The sequence below is a fragment of the Leucopleurus acutus genome, assembly GCF_964270905.1.
Source record: "Leucopleurus acutus genome assembly, chromosome: 3".
NCBI lineage: Eukaryota > Metazoa > Chordata > Mammalia > Artiodactyla > Delphinidae > Leucopleurus > Leucopleurus acutus.
Window position 1 is genome coordinate 33716418 of NC_139145.1, and position 9277 is coordinate 33725694.

A 9277-nucleotide genomic window follows, 5' to 3' on the forward strand; every position below is an offset into this window, starting at 1 on the left:
AGTTAATCTGGGTCCACTGTTGATTCAATCAAATTATTTTAACTTTTCATTTAATGTTTATAGGAAATTTGAGAATTCTAAATATTCTTTTAGAAGTATTAAAAAATGTGTAATTTAAATTAATTAAATATTATTGACATTTGGGGAGTGATTTAGGAATGCCTTAATTTGCATCTTTCAGATAGACTTTTCCACCATTAAACATATCAGAAAAATTAAACAAATACCAGGCTACGTATTTTACACAAACGCCACAAAACAAAATGATACAGACAAACGTATAAAAAGCCAGACAATAGGCGTAAAACTTGCAAGATGTTGTTATCTTCATTCAAACTACCAGTTCCCTTAATGGAAATTAAGTTTATAGGCTTAAAAGAAATATGAACAATTTTCCCTTGAGATATAAAGAGAATGATATTACAATGTGAGGAATGGGAGATTAGTAAATGCAAATTAACTGACTTCTTTCTAATGAATAAAAATATTTCATAAACATAAAAATATGAGCATATGAATTTCATTCCACACGGCAGAAGAAAATGAAATGATGATTTCAAATGAATTTCAGAATACTCAAGCCATTTTGATTTCTACGATTCACACAAATGTTTAGAAACTTCAGCCTTATTCAAAAATGGAATATTCTAAGTCCAAATAGAAGGTCGCTCTACTATTCAATAAGGAAATTTGATAATAAAGCATTTGGACCTGCAATAAAATAATTTTATGAGGTAGAGAAGTATTAATTGACCTAGATATACTAAAACCAGTCAACTAGTGATATTCATGCATTAATTTGACAAATACCTAATTGATCATATGTCAAATATTACTTTGAGCTCTAGATCTATGTTGTCCAACAGAGTAGCCAGCAGCCACACATGGCTACTTATTGGCTATTGAGCACTTAAAATGTGGCTCGTCTGCAATGACATGTGCTGTAAATGGAAAACACACACGTGATTTCACAGATTTAGTATAAAAATGTAAACTAACTCAATATTTTTATATTGGTTATTACACATTGAAAAGATAATGTTGAATATATTGAGTTAAGTAAAATATATTCACATAATTAATTTCACCAGCTTCTTTTAACTACTTTTCATGTGCCTATTAGAACATTTAAGATAACATATGGGGTTTGCATTATATTTCTATTGCACAGCCGTTCCCAAGAAGATGACAGTAGTTAACAAGGAAATCAGGTCTTTGTATTCATGTATGCATGCTTGTGGCCGGGCGCTAAGGCTGTTTAAGGACCTGTGTCAGACACAGAGGAAGGTGCGTTAAAATGTGAGCTGCAAGCCAACCCGTGAAATCCTGCCACCTAGTCATATGCATTAGAAAGACACATCAAAAGTCACATAAATAGCAAAGCTATTAAATATGAACAACTTAAAACATAACACTGATTTTTGCAAAGAAGTCTCTAATACACTTATGGTTGTTCAATGCCTCTCACTTCTTTTGTCATGAGGCGAGCATTAGGTCAATGTGCGGTGCCGAATGTACCACTGGGGTGGTGGTGCGGGCTCCTCGGGCTTCAGTGGAGGGAGGGGGAGCTCATATTTTATTTCCTTTTAATGGTAAATTTGTACAGCGGAACAAGAGAGCGGCCTCAACACAAATGCTATTTGAAATTCATCGATATCTCCAAGCTGGCTAAGTTAGATCTGAAGAGGAGAAAGCCCCGAGAAAACATTTCAAAACCTCCAGAGGTCCCTGAAGCCCCCCTAAGGACCTGAAGGCTGTGACAAATAGATTATAGAACTGTCAAGTAAACGTTAGAGGCTAATTAGCAGAGCACGATCATTGGTGGCTCTGACCAATATCACACATAATAACAAGAAGGTATGCTTAGAATAATATCTATTTTTATAATATGCTTTATTCCCTCCAAAACCACTTCTGACCAAAGAAGTCTCCTTTTCTCACTGTATGGAATCTCTGAAATGTTCACGCTTTAGGATAACATTTCAATTAATTTAAATCATCTTTTCTCCCACACAGAGATTTCCACAATAACCTGTCAAATTCTGGCATAATTTTGCTCAGAATATGTGGTTTCTATCATAGAGATGCACCAAACCAGTCAAAACACAATCATATTTTCAACTTTCAAATGCAGAATATGTGATCCAAAGCTTATGTTCAACAGTTTCAATAAAAAGAAAAAAATAATCGACAAAAGTTTAAAAAGATACCCCGTGTAACACCAATTCTTTAAGCAATTTTGAAAGGGTCGAACCTTATTTTGCTTCAGAGTTTTTGTTTGTTTGTTTGTTTGTTTTTGCGGTACGCGGGCCTCTCACTGTTGTGGCCTCTCCCGTTGTGCAGCACAGGCTCCGGACGCACAGGCTCAGTGGCCATGGCTCACGGGCCCAGCCGCTCCGCGGCATGTGGGATCTTCCCGGACCGGGGCACGAACCCGTGTCCCCTGCATCGGCAGGCAGACTCTCAAGCACTGCGCCACCAGGGAAGCCCCAGAGTTTTTTGATAAAGACATTATTGGAGTTTTATAAAATATTCACTCTCTCCCTGCTCATTTTTTGAATGAATAAATATGAGGCCAATTTTATACAGAATCACTTCAACCTGAACTAATAATTGTGTACTGCAGCTTAGAATAATGTTTGTTTCAGAGGGATACATATAAAAAGGAATGCAAAAGAAAACATTAAATCAGGCACTAATTATAATTAATTCATAGATAGTTGAGGTTCATTTGCTTTTGCTAAAGTATTTAAAAGAGCATTCATATGGAGGCCCAGAGTGCAATCAAAAGAGGACTCGATCATATAAGGACTGTTTTTATTTTCTGAATAGCTTTAGGATACAATATACTGTGTTCGGAGACAAATTGGTTCAAGCAGAAACCTGTAGGTCCCTGTGAATCCCTTGATGATTATTTCTTTTATGTTGAGGAATGTATGTGGGTCCTTCAGAGACATTTTGAAATCTTTAAGGAAAAATAAAAACTTGACAAAAGACATTGCTTAGAATTGATTTACGGTGAAGCATTCTGGGGCGTTGGATTTGCACTGAAACATAAACACACATTTATGAAATTATCATCTATTTTTAAATAGGGATAGATGGACAACTAACCCACGGAATAAGAATGCTTTTGAAATCAGAAAAAGAGTTTGATCTTTGTGTATGGTAGCCATCTCTTTTCACCTGATGTCTCAGACTACTCAGGTGTTTTCATTATAAAGTAATCAACATATTTAACCCTTGTTTATGAGCAAACTGTTTAATTTGTTAATCTGATCCCCTCAACTATCTCCCACGATACCCTCAAAGGGTTACCTAGCTGTTCATAGTATTAATTCTCTGATATGGAGACAGCTTGAACTCCTTTTCTGCTCACTCGTGGCCCTGCATTCTCACCACCCAGGGAGGGTTATTCAAGTGAGTAAGCCAACAAGGTATCAAGTCAGCCTACCACCTAAAACTTTACATCAACACACAGTCATCCTTGGTGAAAGCCTGACCTGGAATACAGAATAACTGTAGAATACAAATAGGCACAGCATTCCACCAAATGCTATAAAGCTACAAAAGAAGCCAAAGAAAAAAGCTTAAGGAATTTCGTTTCCAAATACATGAACACTGACCAGGGTTGGTCTATGATAATTTTTGACAGTAAAGAGAGAGTACGAACTTTTTCACAAAAATTAACACGATCAATACAGCTAGCCAGTCTGTGAACAAAAACTTCTGAAGCTCCTTTAAATTTGCTTTAACTGCACTCAGTTTGAAATGATCAGTTTACTAAAAATCATAATTGATTCATATTTTTGCATTAAGAATAGCTGCCAGTGGACTTCTATTTACCAACATTTTATCAGCCATCACTATGTTTTACTTTTAGTTAGATGAAAATAATGAAATTGCATTTAAAAAAAAAAAATTCACATTTCTCCCCTTCAGGCACACTACTCATACATGGGTACAAACAAACACATACACATATTTTCTCTCACACACACATACACATCAACTCATTATAGGCCTCTACAATTGGAAGAGATTTACTCTATGTTCACTATTTCAGAATAAGAGAGGAAAAAGGAGATAGAGAAATTTGGAAATAACGTGTTCGCAATATTTTGAAAATTAAAAATCCCATATCTGAACTGTCATATAGATATAATTATACTTTTATATTTTCTAAAAGTACAATCACTAAACAGATGAAGCTGTGAGAATATTAAAATGTTATGTTCTAAAATTTTTAATACAAATAATGCCTATTATAATCACATTGCTGTCAGATCTAATGGCATCAATAAAAATTAAGGATACCCAGTCATCATTAATTTCAGAGCTAAAACACTCATTATATAAGGTGCTAGTGGAAAGAATATGCCATTCTTCCAGAAGAAGAGATAAAAATGAACTGGTTATTTACCATATTCATCTCACTAACATGAACTGTACCCTTTAAAATATAAATTCTCTGAGAAGAATAATTATAAACACACCCCAAACAAGAAATCAGCAGGATTACTGTATTAAAAAATTATAGGGCTGCCCTGGTGGTGCAGTGGTTAAGAGTCCACCTGCTAAAGCAGGGGACACATGTTCAAGCTCTGGTTCGGGAAGATCCCACATGCACGGAGGAACTAAGCCTGTGCACCACAACTACTGAGCCTGCTTTCTAGAGCCTGCGAAACACAACTACTGAGCTGGCGTGCCACAACTCCTGAAGCCCTCGCACCTACAGCCCATGCTCCGCGGCAAGAGAAGCCACCACAATAGGAAGCCCGCGCACCACAACAAAGAGCAGCCCCTGGTCGCCGCAACTTGAGAAAGTCTGCGCGCAGCAACGGAGACCCAATGCAGCCAAAAAAAAAAATTTTTTTAAATAAAAAATAAATAAATTGGGCTTCCCTGGTGGCGCAGTGGTTGAGAATCTGCCTGCTAATGCAGGGGACACGGGTTCGAGTCCTGGTCTGGGAGGATCCCACATGCCGCGGAGCAACTAGGCCCGTGAGCCACAACTACTGAGCCTGCGCGTCTGGAGCCTGTGCTCTGCAATAAGAGAGGCCACGATAGTGAGAGGCCCGTGCACCGCGATGAAGAGTGGCCCCCGCTTGCCACAACTAGAGAAAGCCCTCGCATAGAAACGAAGACCCAACACAGCAAAAATAAATAAATTAATAAACTCCTACCCCCAACATCTCCTTTAAAATTAATTGATTAATTAATTAAAAAACAAAAACTGATTAAAAAATATATATATATATATTCCCAGAAAATCATATTAAGTAGCAAATAAATGCCTTCGTCTCTTTGGCTACCCTCCCCTTAATTTAAGATTGGCACAGTCTAAGAACTAAATTTATTTTCAATTAAAATAAGAAGCCCATATGTCATGATAAGTTTTTGTTACTATTTCTAATGTACAAAACAAAGGTTTGCTGTTAGCGTTGAACACAGTCATCAAAACAAATCCTTTAATTTTCAGTAGCTGTAAGGAGACTTGAAGAGTCGTTCTCCTAGTGAGGTACTACCTCAGTGGTTAATCCTATTAAGAACTGAGCCATGCACTGCCACTAAATCCTCTGGCGAATTTGAGGAATCAAAGGCTTACTGCACACTTAGAAGGCAACGACTTTTGTAAAGGGCTCTATTATATGAGGAACAAAAGAATACCACTTGTGTACTTAAATACATCTGCTTTTCCTTCCAAAATACTCCATTTTTAAGGAAAGATATGTGATTTAAACGTGTTTAGAGTTCAGCTTTTGGCACCACTCTCGTTTCTGAGGAGAAGTACCATCTGCGGGCCCCATCGCTCACACATAATGATATGCTTACAAGCTGCTTCCCTCTTCTGTACAATATACCCTTTTCACTTTAACATACATTTTCCATAAATTTTTGAATAACAAATTGGGCTGTGGAAGTTTGTTGAAACGGGACAAGGGAAATGCCTGTAGGCTAGAAAGCAGCAATTTTACTAAAGAAATGGGTGCAATAGGAAATATCCACCCTGCCTCCCCCCCCAACACCCTCCCCATACACCTATCTTGAGCTGTGACACTTTAAAATGGCAAAGGAAAACTCCCCTCCTCGATAGATTAGGTCTGTACATTAACTTGGGCAAAGAGCCCACATGCCTGCCATCCATTACACCTGCTGGGTGACAAACAGATGAGAATCATCATGCAGACTCCCAGCGTTTGATCTCCTGATATCGCCAGATGTCCCCCATTTACATTCAAACATAACCACAGTCATTAATGCAACTCGCCTGGCTGGCACTTAATAGGGGGAAAAGTTGAATTCTAATCTAAAGTCCTAACTATCCAAAGCTTTCAGTATGTGAATATCGAAACAACTGAATACGGTTCAATTTGTGTAACTTTCTGCCTATTAAAAGAACTGATTTCACTGTAGGGTTGGGGGCTGGTACAGACAGGCAGACTTTGAGCATATTTCAAAAGAGAAGACCTGTATCCTGCCCCATTTGCTTTCTGAATTTTGAATTTCAACAACGAAATTTACCTTTATCTGCTATATTCTTAAACACAATAAGAACAATCTTGATCGTTGGCTCCAATTCAAATACACCACTTACTAAAACAACAACAAAAGTCCAGGAAGCCTGGAAAGAGTTTCTCCCCCGTCTCCCTCCCTAAGTCTGATAGCACTCAGGAAACTGCTTACTGATAAGAATTCAACTGGAGAACTTGGAAAAAAAAAAGAAAAAGAAAAAAAACTCAGATGCACAGGTATCACTCCGGATCCACCGAATAAGAGTCTCTAAAGGTAAGACCCAGGAATTTTAAAATTTCCTTGCTCTTTCGAAATCGATCCTAGACCTTGAGCTTGACAACTCCTGGAAGTATATTCAGGAACTAACAGCTTGACTTTTTGAGACTTTCTTGCCCATTCTTTCTTTTATGCAGAAGATATTTATATAGTATCTACTGTGTACCTGGCACTGGGTGCTTGGTATACATAGAATCTGTAAGACACAAGATTTTATTTTTGGGTGGCTCAATGGGTGGCTCTAGGAAGAGGCAGAAGACTGTCTAGTATTACGAGGGTAGAAAGATTCTTATACAAGAACTAAAGTGAGTGAAAAAGCCCTGAGCAACTTTCCAGCAATTTATAATGTGTCTGTCAATTTGGACATTTCTAGAAGATTTGGGAAGGAAGAAACCACTAGACTTACCAAAAAGACCTTAACAGCTATGCCTAGGTAGGGCTCTGATTGTTTAGGTGAAGAAGGTTGAATTTAAGCACTAAAGAGGAAGCCAGAAACACGGCAGCTTATTCCTGCATCCTTCCTCTATTTAGACTCGAATCCATTTAGATCTCCCTTCTTCTAGCTTCCTCTCCCTCTTGATTGAAAATAGTCTCTCCAGAGAGATTGTTATTGAGCAGCTGTCCTGGACCCCCAGTTGCTCTCCCATAATGCTCTGTTCTATTTTCCTCATCTCATTTATTGCGATGTGAAATCACTGTGTTCATTTGTTTATCCACCTCTTATCCGTCTCCCTACATGGGAGCAGAGGATTTGCCTGTCATTCCCCTGTCCCAGGACCTAGAACACCTAGAACAACACCTGGCATGAAGTGGGTATCCAATAGAGGTTGAATGAATGAATAAATAAACCAAAAATATTTATATTTACTGTTCCTTGATCCCATCTATCACCAGACATAGATCTTTTTTCTATAACATACCTTCTTGGATTTATAGCATTAGTGAATTTTTCATTTGAAATCCAACCTGATTCTTTTGGCCCATATGTTATCTAGCTTTTATCCAATGAGGATGCTTACTCTTGGACTCAGTTCAGTAGCAATCCATGTTTATGCCAACCCAATACATCTTCAGCCCATCTCTCATTATAACTCATAAAGTATCCTAATGCCCCTCACCAGGGACAGAATTCCAAACCTTATTCAAATCTTCCACTCCGTACTAAAGAACAACAAGAACAAAAAAAAAACCCTCAAAGGAAGAATCCTTGAGGAATTTGTTTCAAGGTCAAGGCAATAGTCTTGATAAACTTGATAAACCCAGACCATCAACTCATAGAATAAGAGGAATTAAACACTGAAATCATTGATTTAAGGCTTTTGGTAATAATGTCAAAATATTAAATCAGGCTTAAAATTACTAAGTACTATCAGGCTACTTTTATTTTATTTTTTTCCTCCAGCTGCTCAGCACATCCCTGCAATTGGATGGCGCTTTCTAAAGAAAGGGAGCTCAGATTCTATCGACAGTTCCATGACAAGCCATCCTTCACCTACCATTGTCCAGTCTTCTTAGCTGTTCATTATCTTGACTGCTGTACCTATGAGATAATGATACACTCTGCTTCTACCCTTGAGTGTAACACATTTTTGCTCCAGGGTTCCTTTTAACTGGAACACACTCTCTGCATTACTATATTTCAGGGCAAAAGTAAACACATTTAACACAAGAATTCAGTTTGTACTTACTTCACTAATAGGAGGTGTGTAAAAAGTTACCTGCCTCTAGAAAAGGGCTTGAATGATCCTTTTGAGATGTTAATATTTTTAACTCTTTTCTTTCACTTTCACTGCCATTTGTCACTTCTGGAGATTGGTAAGCCACCCTTACCAGTTCCCTGAGTGTCCCAAACTCATTCAGGAAGTAGTGAGTAAAGTTTTCTCAACCCTTAAGTATAAAACTGACTGAAAATGCTTTAACTCGAAAAAAGGGAGGAATCCAATAACTTGTGCCTGTTAAATTATCTGTGTTCACTGTAAATCCCTTTGAGTAGCCACCAATTAACTAGAACAGAATTGCTCAACTTCAGGGTCAGTGGCAGCTATGCATGGCCAAAATGTTGCTCTTGCCTAGCAGACATTCTCAAAATTTGAACTCTTTCAATATAAACAGGTGAATTAGTTCTGCCAACAAATATAGTTCAAACAAATAAGTATGTGCATAAGGAACTTTAGGGTTTATTTTCTCGTTGACTGGCATGAAAAGATGGTGTGCTAACCATACAAGAACCACACCATATTAAGTACTGAGCCTTACTTCATTTTATCCCATTCATTGTTACGATCATACCTATGCGATCAGAACACTCATCATTCCCATTTTACAAACAAGAACACCTAAGCACAGAAATATTAAACATATTGTCCAAGGACACACCATAGAGCTGGACTTTGGACCTAGATCTATCTGATCTCACATCCCAGGTTCTTAGCCAGCACTGTGCTATGATGCCTATTCTCTCATAACTGAATTCTTTGGAGTTAAA